Source organism: Miniopterus natalensis, chromosome 4 (genome assembly GCF_054644295.1).
Source record: "Miniopterus natalensis isolate mMinNat1 chromosome 4, mMinNat1.hap1, whole genome shotgun sequence".
NCBI classification, from domain to species: domain Eukaryota; kingdom Metazoa; phylum Chordata; class Mammalia; order Chiroptera; family Miniopteridae; genus Miniopterus; species Miniopterus natalensis.
The window spans coordinates 44,137,973-44,156,128 of record NC_142084.1 but is presented as its reverse complement, the minus strand read 5'-3'; the positions used below and the strand labels follow the sequence as shown (position 1 = coordinate 44,156,128).

The 18,156-nt window shown below is 33.5% G+C and overlaps 1 protein-coding gene across 4 annotated transcripts in view; it reads left to right on the top strand.

Annotated features, from left to right (window-relative positions):
- The window catches only part of FBXW7 (F-box and WD repeat domain containing 7), a 154,260-nt gene that overhangs the window by 108,920 nt on the left and 27,184 nt on the right, over nucleotides 1-18,156 (top strand). The gene's annotated exons all lie outside the window — the stretch shown is intronic.

Here is an 18,156-nt window from a genome sequence, read left to right as displayed (position 1 = left end):
GATAATTTTTTAAAATAAAGTCTTAATTTTTCAAACTGACAAGTGAACAAAATTTAGGTTACTAAACAGCCAATTTTAAGACTCTTTAGTCAGTAAGTGCTGTTTTCAATATCAAAACAATGAGAGTTACTACAAAATTTATAGCAGAATTTTTTCACTTAAAGTGATTTACACTTAAAAGAAAACAACTGAGTAGATCTCTTCCATCTATTCATTCAGTCTCTTCAACTCCTGTGAATCAAGAATGGCTTTAGGCATGTGGAGCACAACCTGAAGAAACAGACCCAAATCCGTGTCCTGCTGGAGTTTATCTCAGAAGCAGAGTGCTTAAGAGCATAGGCGCTAGAACCAGTTAGACCTGGGCTTAGGTTCTTAGCCCCACCACTTTAGTTCCATCTGTCAAGTGGAGATAATAGTATCTGCTTCATAGGGTTGTTGTAAGGATAAAATGAAATAGCCTATAGATAGTATGGTTATGTAATAAGGACTTATTAATAACTGTTATGAAGTCCACGTAATACTTCTTTTCTGTGTTGGTAAAAATTATAATTAATTGTCCTGATATATTTGTACTTATTTCTTTTACCTACCTACGATTCGTATTTTCAATATTTTTTCATTTTTAGTTTCTTCAAATTGTGAAGAAATGCACAGCATCAATTTTGAATAGTCATTTTTCTCAGACTGTTTCCTTAATGATTGTTAATCTCTAAATGGAAAGATACTGAACATAAAAAATTAATGTGATTTTTGTTCTACTTACATTATGTAGATTCATTCATTGTGAATATCATATATGTAAAATTAACCCCATTTTGTCTTCCTCAATTAAGAAGGTAACAGGTGCCACTTTAGTATTTTGTTTAGAGTTTCTCATATGTTCAGAATAAATGTGCTGGCTTCAAATACCATTAAATTAAGACATTTAAATGGCTGTATAAGAATTAAAAACATAGAATTTATTGATTCACACATTATGTTAGCTGCTAAGACGTCTAGCAAGTAGTTGCCATTATGATTTTAAGTTCTGACTCCATTTCTTTCCCTAAAGGCCCCAAATAAGTTAATTAGGAAATGGAACATACTTGTTAACATCTTTGAAAACTAGCTTGTCAAAATGGTACCTGATATATCATCACTATAAAACAATTGAGACTTGAAAAACATTTAAAGAATTGATTCACAAGTCTTAACAAAAGTATTTAGAAATTTAGATTTTTTTTTGTACCCTGTGCTACTCTTGCTTTTTTTTATTTTTAATTATGTGGAAACCCCATATTTAACATACACACATGAACAAATACCCTACCCCCAGTACACACAAATAAAATTCTCACCCCCCACCTCTTTTTATTAGCTTATCTGCTATGTTCATGCTGCAAGTGCTTCATTGAGGGGAAGTGTTGTTCTGCTGTTTTCATATTAGCTTTGTTATCAGGCAGTATTTTCAGCTGCTCATACTCATTACCATACAGCTGGTATGTAGAGAAGAGAAGGAAACAGGCAGAAGTTGTACTGTCTACAAGAATAAGAAGCTCTCTTGCAGATGGGGTGCTGGCAGATGGGGCATGTGTTTGAACAGGTTTTACTAATAACAGAGTACATTAAAAATCATTCTGAGAAAGTCTAAGGTCAGTGCCATGAATTCAGAGCTTGAGAGGTTGTTCAGCCTTTTGTAGACCTTTTTAGAATATTAATTAACTGTAATACAGAAAAAGTAATAAATGGCCAACCACAGCCTCTTCCAAAATTTTTTATCAGTTTTTCTTTTAGTGTATTTTGTTTCTCTTTAATTTCGAAAGCATTGATACAGTTAGCTTGCATCTTTCATAATCTTGCACTGCATTTTGTAGTCTTCAATATATTTACCTAAAATTTCCAACTATGTTTATATACAAAAATGTATATGCTTTTAGCAATGTAACATTCTTCAGTTTGGATATATAACATTAGAATGTTTATTAGAAGTTGAAAGCCAAAGAGGATTTTGAAACCCATATGTATAGTGTTGACTACTTTGAAGGTTAAGATGAGGCATGTTCTGTCTACATTCAGAGCTGGAAGTGAATGGTATGTCCAAAGTATATCTATTGTTAAAATTATTACTTGCATATTTTTCATATTCCCCAAAACAAAATGGTTATAAACAAAATTGAAATAACATTTTTTTTTTTTTAAAAAGGTAGTTCAGTGGGATATTAACCCTTTGGCCCTTTTCATTAAGTGTAGTGTTTCTTGATATGCTCGGTCTCAGTGAAACATGGTGATAAAAAGCAGCTGAAGTAAAATAAAGCCAGGCAAGTACATGTAAGCTTATGTAGTGTTCATTTTAATGGAAATGGAACTCAGCCTGTTACTCTGTTCATAGAGATTAAAATGTATATTGCCAAAGGTGTTTCTGTTTAGCTAAAATTAGTTATAATACTTTTGGTAATTTTCAGAAACTTTCTTGTCAGTAAAATGGAGGTGCAAAAAAATGCTATTTTTTAGATTAATACCTGCAAATAAATAATACTTTAAGATCTGTGGGAAGTGGTGTGCATTAAGTGTTGTTAAAACTGTATATTTCTTTTAATAGAAAAGTTTATATTCTGTTGGGCGTTTTTAAAGATACAGGAAGAGCTAAATGAGGTTGTCTTTTAATAACAAAATTACATTTTCATCGCATATCAAACTGTGTTTTCTTCCAGTTTAATTTATGCTTAAATTGCATAACTGATAAATATCTAGAAAATTTTACTACTTTTCCCAAGGGGGTGGGAAATATATAAATATATAAAATATTATAAATACTATATATAAGACATTAATACTAAATGATAAAAATATAAAATGTATTTTTCTACAATTTCTACCTACATTGCCTTACCTTATTCTGAAAATAATGAGTCAAATTATGCTGAAAATAATATTTCAGTTATTATTTCTGTAGTTCTGTCATTGTTGATTAGAGTATGTCTTACATTGCTAATTATAAGTGTTATTTTTGATATCCTAATATGTGCAGAAACTGTGAGGAGCTGAGGCATGACAAGGATCAAAATGGAAGTGGTCGCTGTGTTTATGGAGCTTCTAGTCTAATGGGGAAGATAGGCTTATAACTAATGTGCCCACACTGTGACAAGGTGGGCTTGCATGTGATTAACACCTTAAGAATGGGGAGGACTGCTAAGTGAAATAAGCCAGGCAGCAAAAGACAAATATCACATGATCTCGCTTATATGTGGAATCTAAAGAACTTAATAAGCTGATGAACAGAATAGATTCAATGACATGGAAGCATGGAGGAGACTGACGAATGTCAGAGGGATGGAGGAGGGCGGGGGGTGGAGGGGGAGAGAGTAACTAAAGAATTTATGTGCATATATGCACAACCCAAGGACATGGACAATGGTGGGGAGAGGGACTGGGGAGGGGGAAGGAGCGGGGTGGAATGGGTCATTGGGGAGAAAAAGGGACATCTGTATTATTTTAAACAATAATAAAATTAAAAAAAAAAAAAGAATAGGGAGGAGGTGATTCTGTGAAGGAAATTGGAGACTGCCTATGCACAGATGATTCCTGTGTTTTCATCTCCAATTTAGACCCTTCTTCTGAGCTCCAGAGCTAGTTGGAGTGTAATATCCTCGCCTGGATATCTCTAACCAAATATGGCCAAAAAAAGGAACTTGTGATCCTCCCATCCCCAGAAAACAATCACAGGCGCCGCTCTTGTCCAGTATCTTCTGTCATCGTCCATACAGTTACATAGGAAAATCATTGTCATCTTTGATAAACTCCCTCTCCTTTACTTCCCATGACTAATCTATCAGCAAGTCTCATCAGTTTTATGTTTTAAATATCTCTTAACTGTTCACTTCTATCCATCTCTGTTGCACCTCACTAGTCCAAGCCAGCATTATCTCTTGCCTGGTCTAGTGAAATAACTTCTTCACACAGTTGCTCCACACCCACTGTCACTTCCATTCTGTTTTTAATACTACACTCATAATGATTTTTCAAGAGGTTTATCCGATCGTGTCCTTCCCTTCGCCTGCATTAGCTTTTCATTGCTCTCAATGGTAAAGACCAAAAATCCCTTATGAGGTTTTGCAAAATCTGGCTCTTGTCTACTTCTCTAGCCTCATCTTACACTTACCTGTCAAAGTACCTGTGTTCTGAGCACTGCAGCCATAGAGAAGCCCCCTCTCCCACCACAACACAGCTTAGCCAGCCATTCCTTTAAAGAAGAGAAGGCTTCTGTACTTGCAGAGTAAGTCAACACTTTAACTGTGCACTTTTCTAACACTATAGCATTTACCATAGTTTCAGTTTTGCTTTGTCTTGTTTCATTATCTTTCTCCCCTACTACACTGTAAACTCCAGCCAAGAAGCTGAGACCATACTTAATTTAGCTTATGTATTATAGGCACCCAAATAAATGTTGTTGACTGAATGAGTGTCTGTGGGAGATTAAAATAACCATATAAATCTATATTTGTTGTAATTATGTATCCTAGGTAGAATAAAAATAATTAAAGATAGTTGAAACAATAAAGTGTAAGACAGAATCACTTAGATAAGCATGTATCAACACTGATGTTTACTGCTAGGAAGTGACAATCACACATGGATCAAATTGACATGTATTAAAGATGGATTGGCTCTTAGAAAAGGTCATATGTGGTGAAATTAAGGAACAGCGCCAAGTGATAACTACACATTGAAGAGCATGTTCTGTATGTACCTATGTGTGTGTGTGTATATATATATACCTAGGTACATATATACCTAGGTATATATATATGTGAATATATATACACAAACATATACACATATACATATACACACACTACTTGGTTAATAAGTCAAGTATTTTTAGGCTGTCTACTAAACTAAAAAATTTAAAATCAAATAGAAGTCATAATTCCCTATTAAGTGTATTTGGGTTGGAGTAACCGATAAAGAACATTTGAGATAGTTTCTTGAGTAAATGTTATTTTTTATATATATATATATAAAACTTTTGGCAGTTTTCTATAGCGTTCAGATCATTTCAGTAGTGGTGAAAGAGCTAGTAGTTCCTTCAAAAGGAGCTATTTTGGTGTATTCTCTTCTCAGCTTTTTTCATCATTTTATGTCTTAGGGAAATAAAGCATAGTGCATGAAGGAGTAATGGTGGGATAAAGAAATTCTTAGGGAGTTTAGGAAAAGGAAGCAAAATCCATATATTGTTGTGAGCACCTTTCATCAACTCTCTTTCACTGTGCCTGCTGATCACTGCCTAACCTTGTGATATGTCAAAGATGATGGGCTCAGTTCTTCACCAAGGCAGTATTGGCAGCAGTGTATTCTTTGTCAGGCTATTATTGATAAATTCCCAGAAGTGTATCAGAGTACACCGTTAGCTGCCTAGTTTATCTCTTCCTTGTGTCAGCTGTGACTCTAATACATATTTCGTCCATACATCACACATTTGCACATTGAAATAGCTCAGGAAACATCCTAGAGATTTCTTAACTACCAATACTTCTTGCTATGTATGTGGAAAAACCCCATTTCATTTTCTGTCAACTAGAGACAAAGATCTGCCTGTGTTCAAATTCTAGTTCCCTTACTTAATAGTTATGTGGCCTTGGAGACTTAAATTGTCTGTGACTGTTTCCTCATCTGTAAAGTGGGGTTACAATAGTACCCACTTCACAGGGTTTCAGTGAGTTTCAATGAGTTAATATAATACAGTTTTAATGAGTTAATATAAGTGAAGCACATAAAAGAGTCCCTGGCACATCCTAAGTTTTCTTGAGTTGCTTAACAGACTTAAATAGTTTATAGTAGGTACTGAAGGAGCACTCAAGTCAGATTAAAATCTAGTATTTACTTCTCCTTTATTCTTTTGGCTTAAAATATTGCCATGTGTATTTCCTGAAAATAGTTCTCTCTTCCTCTTACTAGCTTTATGCATTGTCATAAAAATTGAGCAGTTTCCTATATCAATTGTACTGATTTTTCATTTTTTGTTGACTTGCCTGTTCTTTCCCCTGAATTTGGAGTCCTTCCGGGATGGAGACTACGTCTTGCTCAATTTTACATCGTTTTTTTTCTTCTTATCCTTTTTTTGGCTTAGTGTTTGGTTTTCAGTAACCCTGGCTAAATATTTCTTGAATGTGATGGATCTAGATCTATAAAAATCAAATGTTTGAGCCACTGTTTAGTACCCCCCCCCCCTTTTTATTGCTTAGAAAATAGAGAACCATTATATTACTCATAGGATTCATTTGGATGAGACTGATAATGTTACGGTGGAAGCTGGGGTTAGAGGCTCACTATAATTTTTTCTCATAATAATCTCTTCTTTCTAAGCTACCTATCTATAAACAAATACAGTGAATTTGTAAAGTTAAACTCTTAGAGATCCAAGTTGGCGGCAGACTGAGTGGAAGCTACATTGACACTCTCCCTGGACCAATCTGGATTACAACTAAAACACAGAAAAACCATAGAATTTAAATAAAGTTAAATTCTTAGAAATAAATGAATTGGTGGGGAGTAAATTACATCTTGGTCTAACAAAATCTTTTATTGCAATTGTTTAATAAAAGCTAGTTGAATAAAAATATCTTATAAATTTCATTTAATTTTAACCTTTGCTGTTTGCATTATGATCCTAATGACTAACATGTCTTCATTTAACATCTCTTAAAAAATATTTTATGTTTTTAATATGTTATTTTGTCTCTTGATAGAATAACTTTAAAGGAAAGGCTTAAAATGAAGAAGTTTGTGTGTGTGTATGTTTATCCCAAAGGCTAACAAAATATTACAAATTTAAGAATATTCTAAAGTTCAACGCCTTGATGCTAGCTTTGACTTTATATCCTTTGGTAGAGTTAAGTAAACTGTTCCTCATAGGGTTTTTTTGTAGTTATAGAAGTTTAAATATTCATTGACTCAGTAAAAGTATTTTAAGATTTAATTTTTAAAAGTGTTCTCCAGTCACCGTGTTGTGCCTCTTGGCAGGCCCGGTGTGCGCACAGAGCTGTCCTTCACTGAGCTGCACTGCGCGTGTGTCTAGCAGCCACCGTGTTGCCCCTGCAGGCCATGCTCTCAGTCAGCTGGCGGAAGCCCGTGGGAGTCATCCTGTGCAAAGAACTTGCTAGGGTCATGTGTAAAGTGTGACAAACTTTCCAAGTTATTTTTTTAAACATTTGGAGTCCTTGAATATTTATATATAAATATTTTTAAATTATATACTAAAATATTAAAGAACATTTTAGTAGAGAAAATGAACTTATAAATAAAATATTTTTATTACAGTAATTTCTCCAAGATACGAAGGTGCTTCTAACCATTAGTCTCATAGTTCACTGGAAATAAAAGACTAGTGCAGATCAGATACCTTTTCAAATTAATAGTTATTTTGAAAATATTTCCATGACAGGCAGATTATGAAACCCTACCTTGACCCACATATTTCCAGCAATATTTCCTTGTATTCAGATTTTATTTACTAAGTCTTCACAGTCTTTTGGAATGCCCTGAAAAGGTGGGGGGTTCATGTTAGCGTTATACTACTCTTATAGTTCTTCATTCTTTTGAAACAAGGAATGCAGTTTCTTAAACTATATATGCTGTAATTACTTTAAAATGTAAATTGATACTTCTGAAATGAATATTTAGAATCCTTTTGTAATGTAGTGGGGGCATGACTGCTAGGTTCTTTCCTACTCACTTGACAGCTACATCAAACTCTTGAATACTTAAAGAGCAGACAAGCTACTCTAAAATAAGTAAAGAATTGATTGAAAATCACTCTGATGTACACTTTCTAAAGCAAGACTGGTGTGATTCATACTTCTTACTGGCCCCACACCAATATGGAATAGCTGCTTGATAAATGTTTTTGAATATGTGAAATAAGCTCAAGTCCATAGACTTTGATTCACACCTATAATTTTAAAAGATTGGTTAAAGTTATTCTTTCTTATTTTGAATCTTCTGGTACATATGTAAGATGTTTGAGATGAGAAGAGATGTTGTATTTTTAAAAGTACAGTAAGTTTAAATCTGGGCTTTATGTATCTGCTAGTCAGATATTTATAATTGGACATAATTATCAAAATCAGTAAGCCAAATAGCAGAGGTTCAAAGAGTTGACAATAACATGTATTTTAGATTAGGCAGATCCTGGATGATGATATGCTCGTGAGAGTGAACCTGAGAGTTGTACCTGAGGCTGTACTAAATTTTAGTTGAAGACTTTTTCCAACCTTAAGATTCGGTGATTATGTTCTGGGTACCTTTACGGTCACAGAGAAGCAGTTGAAAAAGTGTACCATAAGTAAAATCCTTTCACCTCCAATAACTGAGGGTAACCATGTCTTTCACTATCACAGATATTTGCTAAAGTAAGCCTGACAGATGCATTGACAGTCTATAGAGATCTGAGCCCAATCTTTTTCAAAAAGAGTAAATTATCAAACAGAAAGATAAAATTGGAACATAGAAAGTTTAAGAGCTAAGAATTAGAGATATGTTCTGGTAGATACGCCTTCCTTACAGAATTGAATGACTAGATAAAAACAGTTTAGAATAGTGCTTGGCATATGTTATAGGTTAATTATTATCTGCTATTCCAATTCTCTTCCTTTTCCAAGTTTAGGAATCTTTCGGGATTTGTGCTGAGTTTGAGAGTTAGTATGATGTGATAAGTGATGAAGGAAATGGAAGAGTAATTGCTACATGAAAGAGTTGAAAAGAGTTCAAATACAGTTATGTATTCTTTGTATCTCTAATTTTAGCAAGTGAGAATTTCTTTGTGAGCAGTCTTCAATTTTTTATAATTTAGGAAAATATAAAAAATAATATAAACAAAGATATATATAGAAGTTGTGTTAAATAACACCCCTGGAAATCCTCTCATGACTTCACAGTGTACTTAGAATTAAGTCCAGGCTCTGGACCATGGCTTCCAGGATCCTACATGATTTGCACTATTTCCCCCCATATTCAAGAATACAACCTGCTTGTATGTATGATTTCTAGCATTAGTGCCTCTTGAAACATAAGGACCCCTTATTAGTAGTGTTTGTAGTTAAAATAAAAAGTCAACAGTGTTCACACCCACATAGTAAAGTTCTGGTACAAAGAGACCCATATGAGCCTCAAAATGGAAGAATGAGTAATGGCACGAAGTACTTCTGGAGAAACTATTACTTGTAAGTTATTCTGACTGTAATATTAAGTGTTTGAATTTGGAGACAGAGCTAGATAGGTTATACCCTAATGAACCTTGTAAGACCAGTGACTACCAGAAATCTTACAGACGTCGTTAATCCAGCAAGGTAATGGTAGTGGCATTTCCACATACATCTTGCTTAGGTCTGTGATGATAATGTCCTTTCTCTTCAACATCTACCAAATTTCTGTCTTTTAAACTTAGAAGCAAGACCATATCTTCTATGAAATCTCAGACTATTTAAATTATTTCCCCATTTTCTGACCTCCTACAGTACCCAGTTTGGCCCTTGATATCTAGTCAGATATTGTTCTCAATTAGTTCCTTGTCTTGCTAGTTGGATTTTAAGAATCTTGGGGGAGGAGGGTTATTGTAATGTTTTTATTTGCCCCCAGTACCATCTTAGAGATATTAGGATATAGTAGGTGATTATTTCTTATTTGATTGACTTATTTTAACCTAAATCTGTTTCTGTCACCTTTGCCCCAATCATGTCTTTGCCTCAGATTTCCCACATGTAGCAGAAGCATAGTTATATGGACCTAGATAATCATTCCATGAACGGAATTATCAAGATTTAGTTGTTGTTTAGTTGTATGTAATTGCTTTTTGCAAAATTTAAAACATTTTACTTCTTTAGCAATGTCTAATCTTGTTTAGCTCAACTTTTACAATCACATATCTAATGGAAATCTATTAAAAGTAGTGAACTTGGGACCGTAGTCTAAGGTTCTAATATAGCTGCATAACCCTGAGCCAGACACTTAATTCTCTACCTCACCTTTCTCATCTATTAATAACAGTTATTGTTTTATATGGTATTTATAAGATATCTTTTATGTGCTGGGTATCTGCTATGTCCTTACAGGGACTCTGGGTTAGGTTGGTAACTCAAAGTCAAATAACCCCTACTAGGGCACACTAAAAATGGCAAAGCTGGTTTTAAACTCAGGTTTCTCTGATTCCAAAGCTCATGTTCATTTCACACACCAAGGGAAATTAGATAAGGTGATTTCCAAGATCCCTTCTAGTTCTGAACCCTATAGCTTTCTGCTGTTGATGTTTTTCTGTTGATTGAGGGTATGCAGTTTTTTTTACTTCATAATCTTTAGCTCTTTTCTCAAACCTTTTTGGTCATGACTAATAACTGATTTAAGAAATGAATTACAGAATCTTAAACAGTCCTTGAAATGAAAGGTTATTTTAATACTAAAATATAAGATTGATATACCACACCTATAGAATATTTTTCTCAAGTTAGGTAAATATATTTGAACATGACAAAAAGCAACAGTAAATAAGGAACTGGATAAAGAAAGTAGAAGAGTTAGTATTAAGTTCTTTCCTGGGTTATGTTTGTTGTTTTATTTTTCTTAAATCCACCTTATTTTTTATAGTTTCCCATGATATTTTTCTTATTTTACTAAAGGGATTACTATTATATTAAATTTTATAATAAAACTTTGAGAGAAAATTTTTTGATATGAATTCAGTATGCTTACTGGTAGTTTATTTTGGATTTGAAGCATGAGATGTAAAGATTAATTGCTTTCTAAACTTCAGACTGACTTACTAACTTGGTTAAATTATTGCAGGATTGCAGGTGTTGCCTGTTTAAAGTATAGTGAGGAATGTTCTGATACATGTATTAAGTCTCTCTGGCAGCTCTATAACAATATAAATTTTAGAAAACAAGCAAGAAAAACTACCATAGTCATTGTTTTCTTCTGTAACTGTGATAAATAGAACTCTTAACTTGCGTTCTTGTGCCAAACTTAATATGTGTGAATATTTATATATTGGTAGATGTATACATTGGTGCTGTGTTTATCAGATCACAAATTTGGCCCAATCGGAAGGGATGGAAAAATACTTCTACTGCTTGAATTAATGTTGCAATTTATTTGTGTCAAATCCTCAGGTGCTGCATTTTTGTAAAAAGAGTTATAAAATACCTTAAACTTTAAGAAAAAATTCAAATTTGTACCATTTCTACAATTATAGTTATTGTAAAAAAAAATTTAAAACCACTCTGAACTATGAAATTCTGACTTGCGTTTTGCTTTTCAGAGATTAGGATTTTGTTATATTATTTGCTTGTAATATTATAAACATTCCCCCTCTCCCAAACAAGTTTATGTTAAACAAAGTTAAATTAGATATTTACAATATTTAGTGTTTGGCATTTTTTTCTAATCCAGTAATATTTCAATATTTGTTTACTTGGATGGTAACTTCAAACAAAATCTGGCTCACCTTGTTCATCTTACCTATTCTCAAAAAGTATTTAGAACTTATTTCATTGTGAATCCTAAGAGTCAAATGTATGTGTTTGTGTGTGTGTGTGTGTGTATTACCCTATTCTGTCTTAAATTGACCATAAATTCAGTAGAGGAAGAAAAAAATTTTTAAATTATATATGTTCCTATGCCTGACACATAATAGCTGTTAAGTAAGTGCTTCATGAATGACTATAGCTTATTGATCAGTGCACCACCTACTTGCATTAGAGGAAATATAGATGCTGGGCATGTGTACTATTTTAATTGATAATCCCTGTGATAAGACAAGTTTCTTAACTGGCCAGTTTCAGTCATGAACCTTTCAATGAGAACTTGCATCTCAGAAAGTTAATGCCAGTGCGCTAGTGAGATTTTAAAAAGTTTCTCAGCCTCAACATGCGTGGCATTCCTTTCTTTGATGTTGAAATATTGAACTCTCTCTAATAAATCTAAATTCTATGCTCAGGGCAAGAAATCTAACTGTAGTAGGTGATTTTCCTGGTGTAATATCAGAGTAAAGAATGTTTCCATGATAATAGTAAAGAAAATCACTGACATAAGACTATAAACACATTCTCCTATTCTTAAAAATGTTAGCAAGGTAATAAAAAGAGAACCAGTAGTATTCATAGTATCATCAATTAATTACAATAGATAAACTTTAAGTATAACATACTATATTTATGCTTTAGAAAAATGATGCCGTGGTTGCTAGTGTTTTCTTAATGGCTGATGATTCAAAAATAATAATTTTATTTATGAATCATTTTCTAGTGTGTCTTAGAGTAAGCTGTGACCCTCCAAGGAGTGGACAGTAGGGGAGAATACTTCTCTACTTCCGATGTATAAAAAGGACAATAACATATGATAAGTGCAATAATAGAAAAGTATATTTTTAATGAAAATAATGAATTCTGAGGGTCCAAGTGAGGAGGAGAACTCTTATTAATTACTCCTTTCTCTATTATTACCATGTACAAAACTGCATACTTTTCTGAAGATACAAGACTTTTACTGTTTATATTTTTCTCACTATTTGTATGTAGATTAGTTTCATTTCTGCCCATAACCACAGCTCACTCTTGTAAAAACTTACTGCCTAACCCATTGCTCAGAAAGCCATTTCTCTGGTATTAGCTCAAAGGTTAGTAATTCTGCAGCTGTTATTTCCCAGCGGCTTAGACTCTGGGCAGTACATCTTCATATCTTTGTGCCTTTTTTTTTCTTTTAAGTTACCGCTCTCATCTATTCTTCTTGTACACCTGGCTCAGTGGAGTTGTGATGTGAGGAGCACCGGGTCTAAGTTACCTGTAGGCTATATTCCAGGACCTCATTGTTAGTCATTCTCCTTGCTAATAGATTTTCAGGAAGGCTTATAAGTTGTTAGTCACCACAAGAAATAATTTTTATAGAATGGGAAACGTGTTGCTTACCTGAAATTACATGAAGATTTAGTGTATTGTAGTGAAAATATATTTAATACATTGAGATATTAATTCTAAAAATTTGGGTGATAAACAAGTATTTTCTTAGCTATCATGGTTGACTAGCCAACCTTTTTAGTGAACTTACTAGTTAACAGTCTAACATAAAGCATAAATACTTTTTTCCTTTTTGGGTAAACTTACTTAACATAGATATAGGCTGGTCTCAGTTTTAAAGGATTTTTCAATCATTCTACTAAAAAATTTAAATCTCTGCATTAAGTTTTAAGCATCTGTATTGTAGCCAAGACTTCCAGAAATAGGAATATGAGAATGATTTCATTTGCTATGTTCATATAAAGATTAGGATGAAAATAATATGATAGATCACAATTTTTGTTAATAGTACTTCAGAGAATATTGAAAATCATTCATTTTTATTCTGTTCATTTGAAATCTTGTTAGAGACTTGGTTGACTAGCTTTGCTTGGCAAATTGTTTCTTCACAGTTCAAATTAACATTGTAAACAAGATATTAGGGAAAATTATTTAAATACTTGGGAAAATAAAGTTGTCATGAGTACTTATATACATTTCACTTAAAGGATAAAGCTAATAAAAAGTCATTACCAAGTGAGAATCATGGTAGATGGGAATTGTGGGGTGGTGGAAAGTCTTTTCAGTGTATACTTTTTTATGTATCTTCTTGATTTTTGAACTTTGTAAATATTTTGCCTATTCAAAAATAAAACATGAATATACATACCTTCATATAAACATACATTTGTGGGGATCAGGTTTTCCTGTAATTTCATAGCCATTTATAGAAGCCATGTAACCCCAAGAGCATTCTTTGAATATACAAAATTAAGATATATATATTTAAATATCCTTGGTTTTGAGACAGTGTCCCTGGTTTACTAAAGTTGGTCCATGTCTTCAACCAACTAGACTTAATTAGAAAAGGATAGTGCAACTAGAGAGAGGAAATTATTTCAATTGAAGTCAAGGTATATACTATTATGTGACTGGTAAGTAGTCTATTTATTCTCTGACAAGCTGGGTACCACTGATTTTAGAGGAAATTTCAGGTATTCATTTTACAGTTAGTTTCTTCAGATAGTCCAGAAAGGGTGAGAGGAGTGGGGAGATCTCCTTTCTTTTTTAGGTTCTGAGTTCTCTGAGGCTTCTAATAAAAGGGTTTATGGGTCCATTTTTAGCAGTTGGATATTATTTTTCTTAGAGCAGGAGATTTCTTTTTAAAAGAAACTTTCCTTTGAAGTAAGCTAATTTTTTATTTCAAAAACTAACTTCTGGGTACATGTGTGTATTGTTTCTGAAGACAAGAATTAATTTAAGAGGCAGGTAGGAGATTGTTTAAAAAGATAATATACTATAGAATATAATTTGCAGGAGAAGACCCAAGATGTGCATCTTTATAGAATTTTAGATTATCGACATTATACTGAATGTTTTAGTTATGAATGTGAGTAGTTATTATACTGAATGTCTTAGTCATTTATTTTTTAAGTTATAGTGCTACTTTATGCAGTATTTAGAATCATTTCCTAGCAAAAGCCGTTTATTACCATAGCAGAGAATATTAAAATGTGATAAGTCTAAATAGTATTTCATTTTTCTGAAGAATTTCTAAGTACTTAAATAACTACAGGCACACAGTTTACTTGTAATAAAGAATGTTAATGGGGAGGGTAGGAGTTAATTAACTAGACCCTTAATAATGGGCCTTTCTAGTCCAAGGAATCTTATAATTGCCTCCAAAGCTAGTTGTGTAGCAAGTTGCAAGATGAAATATCCAGATTTGTGTAGTAGCCATTTTAAGAAAAACGTTGCCTTCAGGCAAACTTGGGTACCTTTATTATTATGTAAAATGCTTTTGTAATGATAAGCAATACATATTGTCAAAATAATTTTGGAGATAGAAGTCCAGTGCCTCCTGTTTACTCAAGATTAAATTAATAAGGATAAGATTCTCCAATGAGCACAATTTTTGCTCCCTTTGGAGAAATAGAACCTTTAGGCAAACTTTATACATTTAGTAGTATTTTGTTAATCTTAAAAAGATACTCCTATAATTAATAAGGGTTGTTAAAGTGTGTGGTAATTTTCTTGAAAACTGTTTAAAAGGAATGAAGTGGAAAAGTATAGGGGATATTTTCATTAAGTCTTAATATAAGAAATATACAGGTTGAAAAATAACTTAGCACATATTTTCTGCAAATGCTACACGTCCCAAACTGGTTTACTTTATTGTAAATGCCCCCAAAGAATATTTATTCCCTTAGGGATTGCCCATTTTGTACCATCCAGCTACTTGAAAAATCTGGTCAGTCTGTGCCAGGACTGCAATAGGATAAGTTAGTGAAAATAGCCTGCTTGGCTTCTGTTGGGAGGACCCAATGCAACTATATTCCATTTTCAGAATGTTTCTGAAAGGACTTATTTGTGGAAATAATGCTTGCCATTTCAAACTCTTCAAAAAGGCAGGTTTTACAAAATGCAAATATAACCTGAAAGTTTGCGAGGCCGGGGGGCTGCCGTGCGGGGGCGGTCCGGCCCCCCCTCCCCCCGCGCGGCGCGGCGCTCACGGGTTCCCTGGAGCGGATCGCCGTGTAATTGATGTGCAGTCTGCATTGCTGAATCCTGGACTGCACCATTCTGTGTTCCAGGGAAGATGTAATCTGATCCCTCTGCTGCTGAGGGAGGAATCTGCTCAGTCAAGGCTTTGACAGGGCAGAGTCTCCTCCAATAATCGGCTCGCTTCTCTCTCATTATTCCCTCGAGTTCTCCTCAGTCAAGCTGCATGTATGTATGTGTGTCCCGAGGAGCGGTTTGGATACTGAGCTGCATTTGCCTTTACTGTGGAGTTTTGTTGCCGGTTCTGCTCCCTAATCTTCCTTTTCTGACGTGCCTGAGCATGTCCACATTAGAATCTGTGACATACCTACCTGAAAAAGGTCTATATTGTCAGAGGCTGCCAAGCGGCCGGACACACGGGGGCACAGAATCACTGAAGGGGAAAAATACAGAAAATATGGGTTTCTACGGCACACTAAAAATGATTTTTTACAAAGTAAGTAATCTGTTTTCTTCCTGTGTTGTATGATTGTGTGTGTGTCTGTGTGTGTGTGTGTCTGCCTGAGAAGGAAAATCTGTATCATCAGAGATGGCTGCAGTATCCTCTAATTTTGGTGGGTGGCTGGATGTCTGGTATTCTGTTTTATATTGTGAATGTAAGCAAATAAGGCAAAGACGTGAGCTGTAAAAAAGCTTTAAATTGAAAAGAAAATGGATATTGGAATCGGAGAATTTTTCACTAAAAATATATTCAGACTTTGGAAATGTGGCTCCGTTAAATGCTGACCTGGAAATACTCTACCCTTAGTTGGCTTTTAGTGAACCTTTTGCCTTTAATTTTTCTATACCTTATATCTATATATTTTTCTATTTTTTTCTTTAGCTGACTCTTTTAAACTGTAAAATTGCTAGGATATTGGGATTTATATTTAAAGGGATCATATTTACTTTCTGCACCCCTTAAAAATTGCAGAATTAATTTTTGGTTCTAAACTCAGTATTTTCAGTAAACAGTATAATATTTAAAAGACTTCTAGAGTGCTACAGAAAATGCTTTATTTTATAAAATATTTTAAAGGTAAAAATCCTCTCTCAGGGGTTCCCTTGATACGTGTATAGAGCATTTTTATTCATTGAAGGTTTTCTAAGATGGAAATAAAGTTTGCTTTTAGTGGCAGATGGCATTTGCACCGAGGTATTTACAAGATACCCAGGGAAGTTTCTGAAAGCCAGCATTCCAGACTTAATTAGGATGAATATCAAAGTTTTTCATCATGATTTTGAAAATAAGAATCTGTGGAAATTATTTAAAAAGCTAGAATTTTAAGGTAGTCTGTACTTACTGACCTTCCTGGTGGGTACATTTGTGTGTATATGTACGTGTCTATAATTTATATACATGCAAGCACGTGGCTACCTATGTATTAAAATCTTTTATTTTTTATTAAAATTATTTGGAGAAAGAAAATAATGGTTTTTGAGAGGAATCACATTAAAACAATGTAATGAGTACAGAAAGTTCTAAAGGGGTGAAATAAGACCACCTCCATTTATTTCCAGTAGGTATTTCATGAACTAAGATATACATTGTAGGTGAGCATATATCCTCATCTCTAGCCCTTAATATTGTAAGATTGTCCCTGTATTTTGGAAGACTTCCTTCATGATGATAAAAACGTAGTCTTTATTATTCAGAGTGTGGTTCAAAAACATTTTTAGAATCTTGTTGGCCCTCTTTAGTATTTATAGTATAGCATAATATGTTATGATGTCCCCACGTGAGGCAATAGGTAAGAAAATAAGGCTGCTGCAAAGCAAGTGTTTTCAGCTTGTTATAAAAATGAAGATAGCTATCTATCACTCTGGGGTTTTTTCCCCCCTCTGATTTTCAGTAATATAGTAATTAATTAGCAGACACACATCTGAGAGGGGTTGTTGAAATAGAAAAAGTTGAATCCTATCATATCTTATTTTCCGGTTTTATGATATATGTATAATTTGATGACCCAAGTTAATCGATAGTGAAATATAAAAAATAAATATTTCAGTATTGATGTTGACAAAATGCAATTCTGAATATGTTTACAGTACTACACAAATATTGCATAATGAAATACTTTAAAGCTGTGAATGTTGGATATAGCTTACAAGGATGGATAACTCACTCTTTCGTAGTCTTTTTGTTGTTGCTTTTCAAGTTAGAATGTACATCCTAAGTATCTGTCAGTAGAACTATATTCTATGTGAATATCAGTTGATGGTTTTTCCTACCTTCTAACATCTCCAGATTTCTCTCTTACTATGGACTTTTTTGCTGTCGTCATTGCCCATATTCATTGCTTTATGTCTTATTAGAATTACTTTTCAAGATCATTTTATTTGCATTGCTCTCTTTACCTTTTATAATAATATGTGTTTTAAATTCAGGTACTGTTACTTTCATTCTAAAATTTTGAATTTTATTTATTTTATCTTATATCAGTAAGAGGGGCATGTTAAATATGGTTCTTTTCTGTGTGGCTTAACATGACATTTTCCCCTATGTTGGTTCTTAAGCTGGAAAACGTGAAAGGTATATTACTCTCAAGGAATATGTGTGATGGATATCAATTTTTAAATGCCCATACACTGTTCT